The sequence below is a fragment of the Garra rufa genome, chromosome 2, assembly GCF_049309525.1.
Source record: "Garra rufa chromosome 2, GarRuf1.0, whole genome shotgun sequence".
Classification (NCBI taxonomy): Eukaryota; Metazoa; Chordata; class Actinopteri; order Cypriniformes; family Cyprinidae; genus Garra; species Garra rufa.
In genome coordinates, this window is record NC_133362.1 from 43,361,752 (window position 1) to 43,381,999 (window position 20,248).

The following is a 20,248-nucleotide window of genomic DNA, read 5'->3' on the forward strand; positions in this document are numbered from 1 at the left end:
ATCTAGTGAAGCACCCCAGTTGGTCACTGAATCTAAGCAGTGTTTTAGATGAAATGTAACTTTATTTAAAACAATAAAAAATAAACAATACCATGGATTTTATGACACAGCTAGAATGAGTCTGTTTGGATTTGGCAGTATCTATTCTAGAATCTATTCTTTCTTCTGTTAGTGAGAAATAATTATTAGCCCTGTATGGTATAATGATTTCCCTTCACACATATTGTTAAAAAAAAATAATAGTATGCAGATTTTTACCATTTTTTTTATTATATCAGTAAGAAGAAAAAAACGTGTTTTTACTACATTGTTATAATCTAGAATTGTGTTTTATCTTTAATATAACTAAAAATAATTATCTATTATTTTAAATAGATAATTTAGATATTTAAAGAAATCTTTTTTAAGATTTAAGTTTTTCAAGGCATTGTTACTTGCCAGTGTGTCCTATCATAGCTATGCAAAAGTTTGATTTTGTAACAACAGTAAACAATTTTTTTTGTTGTTATAAGGTCTGGTTTTGTGATGGCTGTACTTTAAAATAAATTAATATAATGTTAATTCAAGTGATGAAAGATTTTGAAATTCTAACAGTAAACTACTGTAAGGTCACACCTGCTTGGTATAAATGCTTGAAAATGATTTAGTTGAAAATATCCATTAGAAACTTAAAAGTAATCAAAAAGTAATCAGATGTAATCAGTTACTTTACTTTTCTAAAGTAATTGAAAAGGTACACTACTTATTACATTTTAAATAGGGTAATTTGTAATCTGTAATCTATTACATTTCCAAAGTAACCTCCCCAACACTGAATCTGACCAACATCTCAATCTGTTCCCTGTTAAATTTAAGTATTATATTGTTTTGTATTTATGACACTTTGGACAAAAGCTTAACCATAACCATATGAGGTGTAGGCTATGATAGGAATTTTGCAAATCACACACTATAAATATGATAGAGAAGCAGAAACAGATAGTGACGGTAAAGGTATTTTAATGAGTTGAAGAAACACTATATGAATATTACATTAGAGCAGGGTTCCCCAAATCTTACCCTGGAGGTCCAATGCGCTGCAGAGTTTAGCTCCAACCCTGATCACACTCACCTACCTGTTATTCTCTAATGATCCTAAATACCTTGATTAGCATGCTCAGGTGTGTTTGATTAGGGTAAGAGCTAAACTCTGCAGGAAAATGGATCTCGAGGTCCAGATTTGATGATCCCTGCATTAGAGTCTACTTGGAGTATTTCATTCTCTCTCACTCACACACATATAACACACACACAAAAAATCCTGAAAAAGGACTGTTTCGATGGTCCGCCGATTGGAGCAGGAATATCCTACACAGTGTTCAGGCATGTTCTCTCACTTCTGCTGCTGCTACGCGATGTAATCAATTCCAGAGTATGCCCGGTCCAAGATGGCGGCCGCATTTCTCGTTTCCAGCAGCCAATGTGGCGTCTATCTCTATTATGTCTATGCGCTCAACAGCTAGAGATAATGCACTGAGAGAGTCGCGCGCCGACTGAATTCCCGCGTCTCGCCAGATGATGGCGCCCGCAGCTGAATCATCCATCCGTTCATTTTACAATGCTCTCGTTCACTGCGTAATACAGCATACAACACAGGTACAAATTTGTTGTAAATTGATTATTAAATTGTTTATACATAAACTCCTTGACATAGTTCAAAATAAATCGTTTAATCTTACTACTCGAACTGTCCGTTTTAAATGATTGTTAAACAGTAAGCAATACTATCACTGATCTATATAATGACTGGATTGCTCATTGCGTTCTAAACTGCCGTTAGGCAGTGAAGCCACGGAAGTGTTCGATCCGCCATCTTACTATTCCCTACCGGCAGAGTGCGCCATTGATTTGCATGTAAACCACTGACCTAAAATCACCCGATTTGAAGCGTTTCATTCACACATGATTAGTTTTTAGGATATATGTATGTAAATAAATTATACCTAAGATGTTATCTGGAATGTTTATGGTGCTTTCTTTTCGGGCTGGATAAGGGATACTATATTGAAATCGTTTAGGTGGGTGTGTCAGCCGCGCACTTGCAGACACAGGTGAGTTAACTGATCCAATACGAAAATATATTTCTTTATGTACCTAATTATGCAAGAAATAATAAACAAAACCATATATATGGTATTAGTATCTGAAATTGTTACAATTATACAATAAGTAATACAAAACAAGCCTCTGTTACTTGCTCGTTGTACTGAAATTCAAATCTTTGAAATAAAGCTTCATGTCTTTAAGTCTGTACCATAGTCAGCGGTATAGTTATGGTGTGTATATTTTTAATGAGCAACATCTATTTCAGACTCTTCAAATCAGCGAATTCTGTAATGATTTACTAACATTACCATTTCCATGTGAGTAAAATGCTGTGTATATATGTTTAATTAATTATTAATTTAAGGAACAAATCATTACCTGCTTCAAAAGTAATACTGTTAATAACGAATAAAATAATAAAAGAATTAATAACTAAAGTATTGTTGAAACATGCAGTTAGCCTACTGTACGAATAAAAACAACAAAATGACATAAACAGTGAATAAATGTACTAAGATGAATTAAGGTGTATGTATACAAATCACAAATCTTCATTCAGATTTATGTGCACTTTGTCTTTTGTAAACATATGTTAAACGCCCGGTGTTTAAGTTTATCTGATGTGCATAACTGTAAAGTTAGGTTAAACGTACATTTTTAATAAGCAGAGGGAATTCCCGACATTAAACAAATAACCGTTTACATGCTTAGGATGTTTGCATTGTGAGACTTCAGGTATAAAAACGCTGACTTGCTATGTGGTGTTTTCTCAATAAAATTGTATAGTTTCCTATTCATTCAATAGAATGTATGCGAATACTAGGGAATACTAATATGGTGGTGCGGTGGCTTCACTTTTATGACGTCATGAGCAATCCAGTTCTCTATTATAGATCAGTGAATACTATGCAAAAGCGGCAGTCCTTCTGGTGCACTTAGTGCCCGAAATCACTCACTCGTTTTCATTCACTTCAAGTGAACTAATGTACTAATGTACTAATGGACTAATGTAGGGAATAGTGAATAGGGTATAGGGGGCGATTTCGGATACAGCCCAGGTGAACAAATCTCCCGATTAACGACAGATCTAGAACGCTCTGGGAACATATCGCCATCTGATGGTGAGGAGGAGTAAACGAGTGTAGGCCTCTTACAGACTTGTGTCATATGACTTGTATTCTACATTTTTTTATTTTTATTTTTTTTATTAAACTTAGATACAAAATCTCGTAGAGGTAACAGCATAGTATCCTACCATGTACAATAACAGTCAACATCAAACCGTAAGGGGATCCATCTTACATGTAAGGCAAAACAAAATAAGTAAATAAATAAAATAAAAATTACAACACAAGAAACTTATACATGTCCGATGATATTTTCTGGGCACGACAATTTTTAAGTAATCTCAGTGAGGAGTAAAATAGTTTAAATTCATTTAAGAAATGTTCAAAGCAGGGGGTGGAATCTCTCCACTTACAACAATGTATATGATACTTAGCAAGAAGGATAACAATATTCACAATGTCTGATATTGCATTATCTCTAAACCATCAACATAAAACAATATATAGTTGATGTTAAATACAGGGAAGTTTGACATTTTTGTAGTCAGCCAGTCTCTGACCGCACTCCAGAATCGGCATGAAAAGGAGCAGGAAAAAAATAAGTGATCTAAAGATTCATCAGTAAAACCACAAAAAGCACAACCCACCTTGTCAAATTTAAATCGCTTGTGAAGAAAATTGGAAACAGGATAAATCTTATGACAAATTTTGAAATGAGTTTCTTTGACTTTAGGCGGAATTGGCCATTGAACATATTTAGAGAAGGCTTTTTCCAGCGTATCAGAAAGGTTTGCAGGTACATTGTATTTATTATAATCATGAAACAATTTAGATTTAAAAGCATCTGTAGCAACCCTGTTCTTGAAATTTTTATCTAGTAAATTGTGATGACCAACTGATAAATTCGGCAATACTGGAGTGACATCAGAGCAAGGTTAATTTAGTTTTGCTTTTTTAAATTCGTTTTATTTTGATATAGTTTTCAAACTTTCAATAAAATTTAGTTTAGTTTTTATTAGTTTCATTAACAATTTTGTTAGTTTTAATTTAGTTTCTATTTTGTGAACACATTTCTATTTAGTTTTTACATAGTTTAGTTTTAGTTTTAGTTTTTTTGGAGATCAAACAGGGATCACGTTTTCCTCGCAATTCTAAACTAAGCGAAATAATGTGAGACAAAATATCAATTGCTGCAGTATATTTAAAAGTGTTTAATTCATTTAAATTAATTATTATTTTTAATCATTTAATACATAATATTTGTATTTAAAAAATAATATATTTAGTACACCAATTTATAATACTAAATTGATAAAAAAAAAGTGGTTTGAATAAATAAATGACTTGCTCACAAAAACATTACTGGATGAATCTGCGTTTTTGAATCAATGTCTTTTCAATGACAAATACATATTTGTTTCCATCTAGTGGCGAAACAATGCAATCGACACAAACGTTACTTGAAGCGCCAATTACTTTGAAAAGACGTGCTCTATTTTGATCTCTACCATAGACATCAATGTTTATATCCAAACTGTGATCTTTAATTGCTGTGATAATATGAATGACTGTATATGTAAAGACTGTTTGTGAAGCTGTTTTTTCACATAAACATGATGACTGCTCTCTGTGTCAGTGGCAGTGCAATACAGATTTGAATGTTCCGGTACAGGGCCGTGCAGAGACCTTTAAAGGGGCAGGTGCTCAAAGTATAAAAAGGGCACCTGGAACAAGGCATTTATGTAATAAGTTTATGTAATTAGTAACAATGTCATTAATAAGTCAAATAATGCATTATTCAAAGTTTTAATTGCATTTATGTTTAGTTCAGGACTCAAACAATAGAATTAGTAATATTTTTATCACTATAAAAGGGGCTCTCTAAATAGGGCTGTGCTGTTCATTCTCTGTCACAAGGGGGCGCTTTAGGAGCGCTGAAATACTACGGTTTCCATGGGAACGGCTGAACACAAAGCAGCAGCATTAACGCAGTTTAATCAGACGTGAAATGAAAATGCAAACGACACGTTTCTGAGGACAGTCGGTTCCCTTCAGATTCATTCATATAAAGACATCAGTGCCACGTTTTGACTTTGAAACGTGCAGCGTGCATATTTATTCAATGATATCATTGCCTTCTGAAGTTTAATCCAGCCCTATCGCGATTCTCGTCTTTCCGTCCCCAAATGTAAGACCTCCTAAATTATAATTAAGTCTTTTCTTATACTATTTAACATATATAAAACTTTTTATAAGGACCTGCAGGAGCCCTCTCCTTTACGATAGATTTACGATTTTTTTTACATGACGACATTAACATTATCGGCAAATTTCAGAGCAGACTACACATGCACAAACTATAAAAAAGTATAAATACTCATGCATAATCTCTTTCCTTCACGTCATTCTTATGATAATAAGTAATGTTAAATCTGGTGAAAACACCACTTACCAGCAGCCACATCCTTTGCGCTATAAACATAGATATATATTATAAACATGATCGGATCGTCCTGAACTTCCGGGTGGGGTCGTCACGTGACGAGGGTCATTCTATTACAGCTAAAACATTATGCATTAATTTTACTAAAAGTTCGATTGGGCAGGCTGTCGCGAATTCGATATTTTTTTAAATATTTTATTTTTATATTATTACATAAAAAAAAAATCTTAACAAAAGGGCACTTTGATCACTAGGAGCCAAAAAGGGCAGGTGCTCAAGCACCCTCCGCCACCCCCCTCTGCACGTGCCTGTTCTGGTAAGACTTTTTCAAAGGTTTAATAGACATGGGGAATCGTTGTCATTTACAAATGAGATCGAGTAGGTGTTTGAATCTCTATTCTTTAAAGATTAATCAGCTCTAGTATATTGGTTTGATCACTTGTGTTACATAAAAAATAAATAATTCTGCCTAAAACTGATGCAGTATCCTAGATTTAATGCAGGTGCTGTTCAGGTCGCTGTTTTTTTTTTTTCCGCCATGGGATGAGAACGTAATTATTACGAAAACGATTATTTATTTTTGATAATTATTATTTTATTTCAGTTAGTTTTTCAGTAAAAGTTGTTAGTTTCGTTTCGTTCTAGTTTTTCATTTATTTTTACGTTTTTATTTTATTTCAGTTTACGAAAATGTTTTCTGATCAATAGTTTTCGTCTTAGTTTTAGTTTTCGTTTTCGTTTACGAAAATAACCTTGCATCAGAGTAAGTCAAAGTATTTTGGATTAAGTGAATCAAGGCTACAGGAATAGCTTTACAAATTTTTAGATATTCTCTGTGAGTACAGCTTATGTTAGAACGTTCAACAAAACTGGTGTGATCCAGTAAAACACCTTTACAATCCATCAGGTCAGTTACAAAGAGAATACCCTTTTCAAACCATTCAGCTTTAAAGACAGATTTTCTGTTTATAAGAATTGTTCTATTATTCCACAGAACCGAACTGTGTGGAGTAAAATTATGTGTGAATATCATTTTCCAAAAGTGTAGTATTTGCCTATGAAATTTAGACAGTGCAAGTGGAATCTTACTAATATCGAAATCACATCTGAGTAAAAAATCCATACCACCAAGCTTTCCAAAAATAGCCCTAGGTATGTGAAACCACATAGAGTTAGAACAAGCAAAAAAAGTTTTTAACCAATTAATTCTAAATTAGCCTATCAAGGCTTCAAAATCTAAGGCTTTTAATCCACCATTTTTATACTTTTTAACTAACTGGGACCTTTTTAAATAATGCGTTTTATTTCTCCACAGAAACTGAAAAATGACTGAGTTGGCCTTTCTAATATTACGGTCGGAAATAAACACAGAGTGACAAGGATATATTAACTTAGACACACCTTCAGCTTTCGATAGAATAACTCTTCCAAACATTGTGAGATCTCTGGTCAGCCAGTGACTCAGAGATTTTTTCATATCAACGACCCGTTTCTCAATGTTAACCTCCTCCATCCTCCGATCATCCTTAGATATTGTTAAACCTAAATATTTAACCTCCGTCCGGACATTACTTGTATTCTACATTCAGAAGTCATATGATAGCTTTGTGTGATGAACAGATCAAAATCTAAAATGTTTTATTGCATTTTTTTAATTCTATATAGGCTTAATTCTATATATATATATTAGTATTTTAGTATAGTTCCATCCAATATGTAAAAGGGAAAAAAAAGGTCATGAAAATGACTTTATGTATGTATTTTTTATTTTTTTATTCCAAACCCTTCAGCAAATAGAGCCATCTTTTAATCTTTTATAATCATGATACCCTTACGTATTTTTAAAAGTTTGTAGACAACGACAGATGGCATGATATCTAATACTCTTGGAACACACCATGTCCTATAAAAATAGAATTTTAGCCAAGTATAGGAATCCTGCCTGGTCCCCAAATCCTTTTTAAAATTGCTGTGGAAAAATCAACTACCAAGTGCCTAATGTAAAAATGAAGACAGAACTGACTAATTTTCATTTTTGGTGCACATTGGGCCATATTTACACTTGGCCAATTCAAGTGTTTTCTTTTAACAAATATCTAAATGCGCAAACCACTTCAGAAGGTGGTTTGAGACACATTCCAGAGGTAACTGGACAACTGGGATCTGATGTGGAAACTGAAGATTGGATTTATATTTGTTTTGCAGATATTTATGTGTCAAAGTGTAAACATTAACACATAAACAAATTAAAGTAAATAGCTATCTGATCAATAATAATACATGAAGTGGCTGTATGTTAATAGGCCTACTGGTTGTATTGTACCAATTGTAATAAATGTCTTTATAAACTTTTACCAAAATATGATAACTTGCTCCACCTCTAAAATTACTTGAATGACATTTTTTCATAAACCAATCAATTTTCAAGTCAATAAAATGAAATCATGATTATCTTGTCAATAAATTAAAACTACTTGGACTTAATTTAATTTAATTTAATTTACATAATGGATATAATGATTCAGTATAATATAGGTGATATACATGCGGCATTCATTATTTATTGCTATATCTCAAAATCTCCATGATATCATGAAATTTATCTCAGGCATAACATCAGATTTTTAAAGATTACACATAAAGTAAAGGTTACTTGTCATCAGATCCATTCAGAATCTACAGATTTGTATAGCATTTTATGTACTGGTTTTAGACTATTCTATGCTACATTTTACAAAATGGATTTTAACATGTTAAAAAAAACATTAACTTGTTTAACTGAGAGTACAGCACTTTTATTGGTGTTTGAAATATATGTATAATTGAATAAATAGTGTAAAAATTAAAATTGTGTAAAAATTAAAATAATTGTCACTATGTTCCACATTTTAGAATGAAAGTCAAATAGCAAATCAAAATTATTATATTATTACTTGTTACTGATTGATTGATTGATTGATTGATTGATTGATTGATTGATTGATTGATTGATTGATTGATTGATTGATTGATTGATTGATTGATTGATTGAAAAATGTAAATTGAGGTTTCTTGTCCTAACTGGTAGTGGATATACTACCGTGGACACTAGATCAACATCAGCCATTAAAAACCCATATTGTGAAATCACTAATCATTATAAATCAATCTGCCAGTGAGACCAGTGAGAGATGAAAACATAACAGCTTCCTTTACTTTTCCTTCATGTACTAGCAGAATCTTCCTAACTTCCTAACCTCAATGCCTGAGGCAGCCTGACTCTGGAAAATGCCAGTCGGGTCTCGGATCACCAGTGCTACATACAATAGCAAGACTCCTACTAATCTTTTTAGCAAAACTTCAAACCAAAATATGTAATTCACTTCATTGACCTATCTTCCTGCTCTTGTAGTTCTTTGGCTAATATTCAATTAATCAATCAAGTACATAGTAATTGTTATTTTTGTTCTATGTTCTCAATGAGTCTGTGCTGAGTAAACTGCTTTCCTTACAAAGTGAATTCTGAGCATCAGAGTCATATTTCCTGCACTGTTTGATGTGACTCCCAACCTGTGTTATTACCCCAGCTATGATTGAGGGTGCCAGTACAGATATTTATGTGTAAAGTCAAGTGTAAAACATCATTTGAGGGCCTTCAGGTTTTATTTCAGTTTAATGTCATGCTTATAACCATTTTTTTTTTATCCTCTGACTTCATAGAGAAACATAATGATACATGGCGTCCTTGAACATAGCCACAGAAAGCATCAGATGAGGTGTCTGGCCCCAGATTTACACTACTTTTTTTCTGTTGTGTACTTGAGGTACAATCACTCAATTCGTCTGGTCCTGCTTTTAATGCCATACCACTGTCTGCCATCTATACAAATACACTGCAGCTCAGTGGCGTGTGGTGGTGTTTCAAAATGAGGAGCCATTTACAAATAAATCAATAAATAGATAAATAAATATATTTTTTGTAATGTCCCTGTTACACTCAACGTTTACACATTACATAAAAAGAGAGAACAAATATTTTATTTTGTATTTTTATTTTTTTATACTAATTATACATTTCATAGTGTTTTTATGCATTTTTACATTTCTTCCAAAATAATAACTAAAGGTTGTAACAATTTGAACAAAATATTGGAAACACTTTACAATAAGGTTTCATTAGTTTACATTAGTTCCTTAACTTAGTTAACTAATAATGAACAATACTTCTACAGCATTTATTCATCTTAGTTAATATTAATTTCAACATTTACTAATGCATTATTGAAATCAAAAATTGTGTTTGTTAAAATAAGTGGTCCCACTTTGTATTAAGTGTCCCTAATACCTGTGAACTTACATGGTAACTAGATGTGTACGTAGCATGTAACTACAGTGTATGTACACATTGGTACATTGTATCTACAGCTCTAATACTGGTGTATTTACACACATGTAACAACTCACTGAATAGCATTTGCAAGTACAAATGTGTAACAGGACATTGGTAACAACACTTTTGTCACTTCTGGAAGTACACATGTGTAACAAGAATTATGTAACTACATTTTGTAACAACAATATGTACTCACAGAAGTTTTTACACTTCCACACAGTCTTCAATACTGCAGTTACCAGTTTGGAATGCCCGGAAACATTATTGAAATCGTGATGATTCCTATGTAGGCTACATACAATTTTTGTATTCATGTATTTGTGAACACTGAATTAGAATTAAAGTATCAATTTGTAATACCAGTGTACTTACATAGTAACTCCTCAGGAACTGTCTACTTAATATAAAGTGTAAAATGGTCACAACTTACAGAGTAATATATCAAATGTAAACCTCTGTGCAACACTTTAATATCAATGTACTTACATAGTAACTCCCCAGGAACTGTCTACTTAATATAAAGTGTAAAATGGTCCAGCCTGGTCTCATTTTTTATACGTTGGTATTTATACGTATTTTTAGATGCACAATTTAGATGTATTTCAACGTTTAAAACGTACAAATATCTACATATGTTTTGCTAAAAACGTAAAATATTTACGTATCTTTCATTTCATTAAATATTCGTATCAGTGCCTTTTTATCATTTTATTAATACGTGATTTATATTTTTAGCCCCCTTAACCTACCCTCAAACCTGAAGCTGCCCATTTTATAGCAAATATAAAAGGATATAAATCGTAACTGACAAAAATATATGCAGGAAAATTACCATTTTTACTAACAATATAGCATAAAAATATTTTTATAGTCACTAATCACACTCCTACCTCTAAACCTAACGTTAACCATATCTCTCTCAGTACAGTAATAAAAAAAAAAACATGACAGACAGAAAATTGCAATTACAATGATTTATTTAATGCAAAAATATCAACAGCCATACCAAAAAGTAATCCAAATGGCGATGCTTTTGCAGCCGCAGTCCTCTCTGGCAGAATACAGTAGGTTTGTTTGAGGTGCAGAGCAGAATTAAAGTTATTAATCGCTGAAATATTATCCAGATTATTTTCCTGATCTTCTCCGTAAATGCGGCCAAAGAGTATGCGCCCGCGCAACATTCAAACACAGCTCACCAGAAACACGGCATGTCGTAAACTGTGACGAATGCTGGCGAGAGCCAAGGAGAGCTCGATTTTCCTGCCGTAAAAACTGCCGTTTCCTGACGCGGTTGTATTTGAATTCGTAAAATAAAGATAAAGATTTGAATCTGGGCATGTTCCTCGCAATGGTATGGATTCTGAAGATCTTATAGCGCACAAATAAAATTGTTTCATTTTATAATTATGATGCGTGTTCGGTGTATTTTATGGTTTTATTGTTAGTCGCAGGGATGTCAGAAGACGCCTGCTGTGTCCCACCGCTACAAACGAAGTTAATATTACATAAATGGTTAAACGATTGTAGAAATATTATTTATTTTAAAGGTTTAAAGTGTAGTCTTGTTAAACATTATGTTTACATATGCTTGGAAACGAGTTGGCAACAGAAATCACACAGAACAGGATGGAAAGTTATAATTTCATATTAAGTAAACTATTTAATAATGCATTTGAAAACACAGTTTATATATTACTCTGTAGGTTGTGACCATTTTACACTTTATATTAAGTAGACAGTTCCTGAGGAGTTACCATGTAAGTACACTGGTATAACAAAATGTATTTGTTCACAAATACATGAATACAAAAATTGTATGTAGCCTACATAAGAATCATCACGATTTCAATAATGTTTCCGGGCATTCCAAACTGGTAACTACAGTATTGAAGACTGTGTGGAAGTGTAAAAACTTCTGTGAGTACATATTGTTGTTACAAAATGTAGTTACATAATTCTTGTTACACATGTGAACTTCCAGAAGTGAACAAAGTGTTGTTACCAATGTCCTGTTACACATTTGTACTTACAAATGCTATTCAGTGAGTTGTTACATGTGTGTAAATACACCAGTATTAGAGCTGTAGATACAATGTACCAATGTGTACATACACTGTAGTTACATGCTACGTACACATCTAGTTACCATGTAAGTTCACAGGTATTAGGGACACTTAATATAAAGTGGGACCAAATAAGTTAATATGAACTAACATCAGAGGTGGAAAGTAACAAATTACATTTACTCGCAATACTGTAATTGAGTAGGGTTTTTTTGTGCTTCTATTTTTTAAAGTAACTTTTAAATTTTGTAATTTTACTATTACTTAAGTATGTTTTGGATTTAGTATTGTACTTAACTACGTTTAAAACCTTATCCGTTACTGAGTAAAAATAAATTAAAAATAAATTAAATGAAATAAACAAAAAAAAAAAATGTGCGTGGAGGGAAGGAGGGGATCGCGCACCGGAAACTATCTGACAATGGCACAGTTTTTTCCTAAATACTTGAATGTCCCTGACCCATTTTGACTTAGTTTTTCACTACTGTTTTAGTGTTTAACAAAATGATGCTCTACTGAATCCACAGTTTATGCAACATTCAGTGGTTGTGATGTTTAATGTTTTATGGGATCATTTGCACAAAAATTACTATTTCCTAAATGTTTTATATGGTTATTTATTTATTTTTTTGTTATTGTATTTTATTTATTTGTTTTTATTGCACTTTAATTTGTTTAAGTTATTTCCTCAATTAAAAACAACCAGGTTGAGATTTATATCTCCTTGTCTTTTTTTAACTACACTAGAAACCCCCCCCCCCTTGCTGTTAAAAAAAAAAATACTCAGTAAATTTTACTCAGAGTAAAATTTTAAATGAGTTACTTTTTACTTTTACTTGAGTAGATTTTTTGACCATTACTTTTACTTGTAATTAAGTAAAATTTAATTGAAGTAACAGTACTTTTACTTGAGTAGCATATTTTATTACTCTTTCCACCTCTGACTAACATTAACTAACAATGAACAACTGTACTTTTATTAACGTTAACAAAGATTAATAAACACTGTAATTAATTGTTATTGTTTGTTCATGTTAGTTAACAAATTAACTAATGTTAACAAATGACACTATATTGTAAACTAATGTTGTTCTTTTTAAGTCAACCTATTTCCGGGTCATTTTCATAAAAGCTCTGCAAACACTGTCACAGACACCATGATGCATACTTTATTTTACATATTTTAGTATGCTGAATGCATACTAAAAACCGACACATCACGTTTTCAGGCCATTTCAAGTTTTATTTTGACATGACAAAGCTGTCTACTTACTTTATAATGAATAAGGCAGGATTTATTGCACAAATCAATCACATACAGTCATAACCAATCATATCCAATTATAGTGCAATGGAGGCATTGCCTCCTCTCATGTGACTTTCCCCTATTCATTCTGAATTACCCCCCAGTAAAATCACGGCACGCTATAGGATCTCTATTAATAGTCAATGAACTGAGAGGAGGCAAGCCTCCGCTGTAAATTTACCTACGGGTATTGCTGTTGGACAGTGTCACTTTATAAAAACAAGTGACTTTTAAGAGTGAACCGAGTGCAAGTGCGATAACCCGCACACAAAATAGTACCTCCGGCGCAGTTAGCGCTTACACTAAATGCATACCGCACACAAGCCCAACCGAACCGAACTTTAAAAAAAAAAAACGCGCTCGGGCACGGTTTAAAACACCTAGTGCGAGTACACATATTGCTGCTACAGCTCATGTCCCAAGAAAAAATAAATAAAAATAAATAATAAAGATATCAAAAAAGATAATTGATGCTGCAGGGTGTATGTGATCCTGGAGCACAAAACTACTAGCACAAGTATATTTGTAGCAATGGGGTCAAAATGATTGATTTTCCTTTTATGCTAAAATCATTAGGATATTCAGTAAAGATCATGCTCTATGAAGATATTCCTTCCGTAAAATATATCAAAACTTAAAATTTGATTTGTAATATGTATTGCTTAGACAACTTTAAAGGCAATTTTCTCAGTATTTAGATTTTTTTTTTACCGTCAGATTTCAGATTTTCAAATAGTTGTATCTCAGCCAAATATTGTTCACCCTAACAAACTATATATGAATGGAAAGCTTATTTATTAAGCTTTCAGTATTGATGTATAAATCCCTTGGCCCTTATGACTTGTTTTGTGGTCCAAGGTTACATATTTTGAGTCATTTACATAGGGTAAACACTGACTCACTTACTCGTAGATTAGTTTTCGATGACTAGTAAAACAGAGTTGTGCAAACCCAGCTGTACAAGCCTCTATTTGCTGTGCAAGCTTCTACTTGCTGCTAAAATAAACAAATAAACAAACAAACAAATGCTGAAATATCTCCTACCTCGTCTTCATTCACCACTTGTTTTTCATTGTTTGGAAAAAAAAAAAAAAAGAAAAACATGCAGTCCTGTCCTATAGACGATTAATTAATTTTATGATGCAATGATTGGCAAATGTCCAGTATGGTCCCTTATGAGCCACTTGTAAAGAAGTGAAAGAAGAGGAAAATATAGTTTCTACTAATTTATTTGACCTACTGATTTATTTTTAATGAATGTGAGTTTCCCAATTCTTACTGCCATCACTCACAGACACATCAAAAGAATACACATGCTTTTATATTCAAATGAGATAAAAACAGCTTTGTTGCAAATGATAGCCAGTCTCATTTATAGCTTATTAATTTTAAAAAGAAAAATCATGTTTAAATGTACCAATCTCTTTGATATCCTGTTTTTCATAAATGGAGAGTAAATAAGGACTTTTGCTGACACTGCATGTACATTCACTTCATAGTTTCTGTCTATATATAATCTTCTTCAACAAGTACCTCAACACTGATGCGGCAGCTATTTTAGCATTCAGTTGTGTAATGTAGCTTGGCCTCTATATCAAAACAATGCATGTAGTACACAGCTCAACTATGGTGGAATCTGGCCAGCAAGGAAACTCAATTTCAAGATCAGACAAAGCATCATTAAACACTCACTGCCAAATATAGAGCTGATATAAAGACTGGCACATGGGAAGCAATACTAATGAGAGAGACACATTTAATAAGACCAATTACAGCCAATTACGCTGGGACATTTTTAGGAAGTTTGAAAAATAGGGGTAACACTTTAGAATAATGGGCCGTTGTTAACAAGTAACTATGCAGGAAGTAATAGGTAGTTCTACATTAACACTTAATACTATTAACTAATAGAAAAGAAGGATTAACTAAGCAGTAGGTAATTGCTAATTTTGGACAAAGGTAGTCCCTTATTAGGTATTTGATAATTACTAAAGAAAAAATTGTCATTGAGAACTACTTGTGAACTGTGACCAATTCATAAAGAATAACTAATTAATTATCACAACAGTAACATTTATAAAATCAACAATTAGGTTCTTTGTGCAAACTAATTTATGAAAACCACCACCATCACCGGTTGAAGTACTGGTTGAAATTGTGACTCTGACCAAAATATGAATGGATGTGTTCTCTGTTCATTTCAAACAAACATATAATTTATTTAATTAGGATGTAATGCCATCAATGATTGGATTCTCATGATTGGATTATTTCACTATTGTGAGCTGTATTTAGTTCAATGTTGTTGTTGTTGTTGATTTTTTTTAAAAGTATTCTGGGGCAGGCTTCTCTTTAGTGTGATAGTAAATATGTTATTTTGCTTCCATAATGAAGACATTAACTGCATTTATTTTGTTAAGCACAAACACAACATTTTCCACATTACAATGTCTGTTAGAATATCAGTATGGTGCTTCAAAGAAATGCATGGCTGTACAGTATGTCATATAAAATATGATAAAAACAGTTTATTGTAAATTACTTGCAAAATCCATCTTAACCCCTCAATAATAACTCAAGTGTTACCTTGTCAGTCCACATGAACTACTACTGTGATCTGGCCCATTATTTTAAAGTGAAAAACATCTTAACCCTTCACTAATAACTCAAATGTTACCTTGTAAGTCCGCATGAACTACTAGTGTGATCTGGCCCATTATTTTAAAGTGAAAAACATCTTAACCCTTCACTAATAACTCAAGTGTTACCTTGCAAGTCCGCATGAACTACTAGTGTGATCTGGCCCATTATTTTAAAGTGAAAAACATGTTAACCCCTCAATAATAACTCAAGTGTTACCTTGTCAGTCCGCATGAACTACTAGTGTGATCTGGCCCATTATTTTAAAGTGAAAAACATGTTAACCCCTCAATAATAACTCAAGTGTTACCTTGTAAGTCCGCATGAACTACTAGTGTGATCTGGCCCATTATTTTAAAGTGAAAAACATCTTAACCCCTCACCAACATGTCTATATGCAACGTGATCTCATGATAATTCTTTGTATTTACATAAAATGTGGTTCTCCAAAACTTACATTTACTTACGTTTTTCCAGACACTAAAACATACAATACTGACGTATTTACAGCATCTAAACATACAAATACTTAGTATTTTTAGCATTTTAAGGTCTACAAAATGTTAAACAAGACTACACTTTAAACCATTAAAATAAATGACATTTCTGCAATCGTTTAACCATTCATGTAATATTAGCTTCGTTTGCCGTGGTGGGACACAAAAGGCGTTTTCTCCGACATGCTGTGACTAACAATACAACCATAAAATGCACCGAACACGCATCATAATCATAAAATCAAACAATTTTATTTGTACGCTGTAATCCAGATCTTCAGAATTCATATGATTGCGAGGAACAGACCCAAATTCAAGCCTTTATATGACGATCATTACATCTCCATCCCGAGCAGCGACTCCAGCAGCAACAGCAATAAACCCCCGCGCTGCAGTGCATCATAAGTTCTTTGAGTGCATTTAACAATTCAAATACAAACGCACCAGGAAACTACAGGCTTTACGGCAGGAAAATCGAACGTTCATTGGCTCTTGCCAGCATTCGTTACAGATTACGACATGCCGTGTTTCTGGTGAGATTTGTTTGAACGATGCGCAGGCGCCATCACGGAGAGGATCAGGATAATATTTTCAGCCATCAGCAACCTAAATCCTACTCTGTACCTCAAAGAAACCTACTGTCTGTATTCCGCCAGAGACGACTGCGGCTGCAAACACATAGTCATTTGGATTACTTTTTGGTACGGCTGTTGACATTTTTGCAATGAATAAATGATTGCGATTGCACGTTTCCATCTTTCATGTTTTTCTTTATTACTGTACAGAGAGAGTTATGGTTAACGTTAGGTTTAGAGGTAGGAGTGTGATTAGTGACTATAATTTTTTTTTTATGCTATATTTGTCACGGTGCATACATCAGTCGTGTTTTCATGTCTCGTGATCTGTGGGTTTGTCATGTGTTCGTGTGCTCACTCAGCTGAGCTGCCAATCAGTCCGGCACAGGTGTTCCTCATTACCTTCAGCCCATAAATACTCACCTCATTCTCTTTTTCCCCGTCCGATAGTTCACTTTGGATGTCGCTGTGTTGGGTCGTTGCGTGTGTGTCAGCTCGTCGTTGGATCGTCTTCGTGTCATTGTCATCGTGTCTTCGTGGGTTCGTTCTGGATTATTCACCTTTGGATTTACACCACGTCACCACCAGCCATCTAACCCCTGCCTCACCCAGCCGAGAGAATTCATCACCACAAACTGTGTTCACGCTGTCATCCTCAATAAATCTGTCTTTTCTTCACCTGCAATTGCTTCTCCCCTTGTTTATTCGTTACAGAACTATCGGACCACACAATGGAAGCAGCAGGCACCCCACAGCCAACTTTGGAGGATTATGTACAGGACTGTATCTCTCGGCTGGAGAAACAGGAGAAGAGCGCGAGTGATGTTGGATCAGCGATTCGTGCTCTTGTGGGGCAGGTGTCCGAGCTAACCCAGCGCGTGCAACATCTGCAACTTCCCGCTGCGCCAATCACGCCGCTCACGCCGCCCGCCCCCCTCGCTTCGCTCGGATCATCTGCGATGGCTCCACCACCTGAGCCCCGCCTTCCCCCGCCGGAGGTTTATAGTGGTGAGCCGAACTTCTGCCGTGCTTTTCTCACTAAATGCTCTATGCATTTTGCTTTACAATCACGCACGTTTGCTAGTGAGGAAAGCAGGGTGGCGTTCGTGCTCACCCTATTAATGGGGAGGGCGGCACTTTGGGGCACGGCGGTGTGGGAAAGTCAAGATCCGTGTTGTGCCTCGTTCGTGGCACTCTCCGCCGAGATGAAGCGGGTGTTCGACCGCGCGGCTTCAGGAAGGGAGGCCGCGCGGACGTTAATGGATCTCCGTCAGGGGGAGAGGTCCGTTTCAGACTACTCTATTGAATTTCGCACCCTGGCGGCAGAGTGCCAATGGAACGAGGAGGCGCAGTGGGACAGATTCCTGCATGGGTTGGCTGATCGCGTCCAAAAGGAGATCTATGCCCTGGATCTACCCGCCGACCTCAATGGACTTATAGACCTTGCCTTGCGGGTAGACTCTCGTCTCTCCCGAGCCGAGCGGTGGGGATTATCCGCTCGGCTTCCCCCTGGGGAGGGAATACCACCTCGAACCAGTGGCCATGACGCGGTCAGCCAGTCCTACGAACACGAGCCCATGCAGGTGGGTCGAGCTCGGCTTTCCCGGGAGGAGAAGGAGAGGCGGAGGTCCCAGGGCCTTTGTCTATACTGTGGTGCCAGTGGACATTTTGCGTTTAACTGTCCAGTAAAAGGCCCAGCCCGACGGTAAATCTGAGGCTACTGTCGGGTGGGATCTCCGCAAAGAAGACCTCATCCAGCTCGACCTCCACGCTCCTCCCGGTAAGGTTAAGATGGCAGAATCACGATCATCTCTGCACTGCACTTCTGGACTCTGGGGCTGAAGGTAATTTTATGGACTACAATTTTGCACTGTGTAATCATGTTCCTCTCTTACCCCTCACTAATACCATCGCCGTCTCCGCACTCAATGGTCAGACTTTACCCAGGATTACACTCACCACTGAACCCGTCACTCTCACTGTGTCGGGCAACCACAGTGAGAGTATGCCCTTCCTCATCTTGGACTCTCCCCATGCACCTGTGGTCCTAGGACACCCCTGGCTCGTCAAACACAATCCCCGGATTGATTGGCAGCTTAAGTCTGTGTCTGAGTGGAGCAGTAAATGTCATGAGTCTTGTCTTGTGTCAGTGTGTCCGTCTGTTTCTGTTTCTGTGTTCCAGGAGAAGGCGGCGGATCTGTGTAACGTGCCCGCGGAGTACCTCGACCTGAAGGAAGTGTTCAGTAAGTCTCGGGCTGCTTCTCATCGTCCCTATGACTGTGCTATAGAGCTACTGCCAGGTACGTCTCCGTCTAAGAGCAAGTTATATTCGCTCTCAGTTCCTGAGAGAGAGGCTATGGAGAAATACATTTCTGATTCTGTAGCAGCCGGGTTCATTCGACCCTCCTCTTCTCCAGCGGGGGCGGGGTTCTTTTTTGTGGGGAAGAAAGACGGATCTCTGCGACCTTGTATTGATTACCGGGGGCTGAATAATATCACGGTAAAGAATACTTATCCTTTGCCGTTGATATCTTCAGCCTTCGAGAGGTTGCAGGGAGCGTTAGTCTTCACTAAATTGGACTTAAGAAACGCATATCATTTGGTTCGCATCAGGAGGGGAGATGAATGGAAGACCGCCTTTAATACCCCCAGGGGGCACTTTGAATACTTGGTCATGCCCTTCGGCTTGTCCAACTCCCCAGGGGTCTTTCAGGCACTCGTCAATGACATGCTGCGAGACATGGTCGATCAGTTCATATATGTCTACCTGGACGACATATTGATTTTTTCTTCTTCTCTCCAGGAACACGTGCAGTTCGGCGAGTGCTCCAGAGGCTGCTAGAGAATGGGCTTTTTGTCAAGGCGGAGAAATGCGTTTTTCATGCACAGTCTGTTCCTTTCCTAGGGTACATCTTGTCGGCCCGAGGGAGTTCGTGTGGATCCTGAGAAGGTTAAGGCTGTGGTGGATTGGCCAACCCCTGATTCCCGTAAGGCCCTACAGAGGTTCCTGGGGTTCGCCAATTTCTACCGGCGCTTTGTTCGCAATTTCAGCCAACTAGCCGCGCCTCTGACCGCCTTAACCTCCCCCAAAACTACGTTCAGGTGGTCAGACGCAGCGGAAGCTGCGTTTGCCAAACTGAAAAGTCGCTTTGTTTCGGCTCCCATCTTAGTCACCCCTGATCCATCACGTCAGTTTGTGG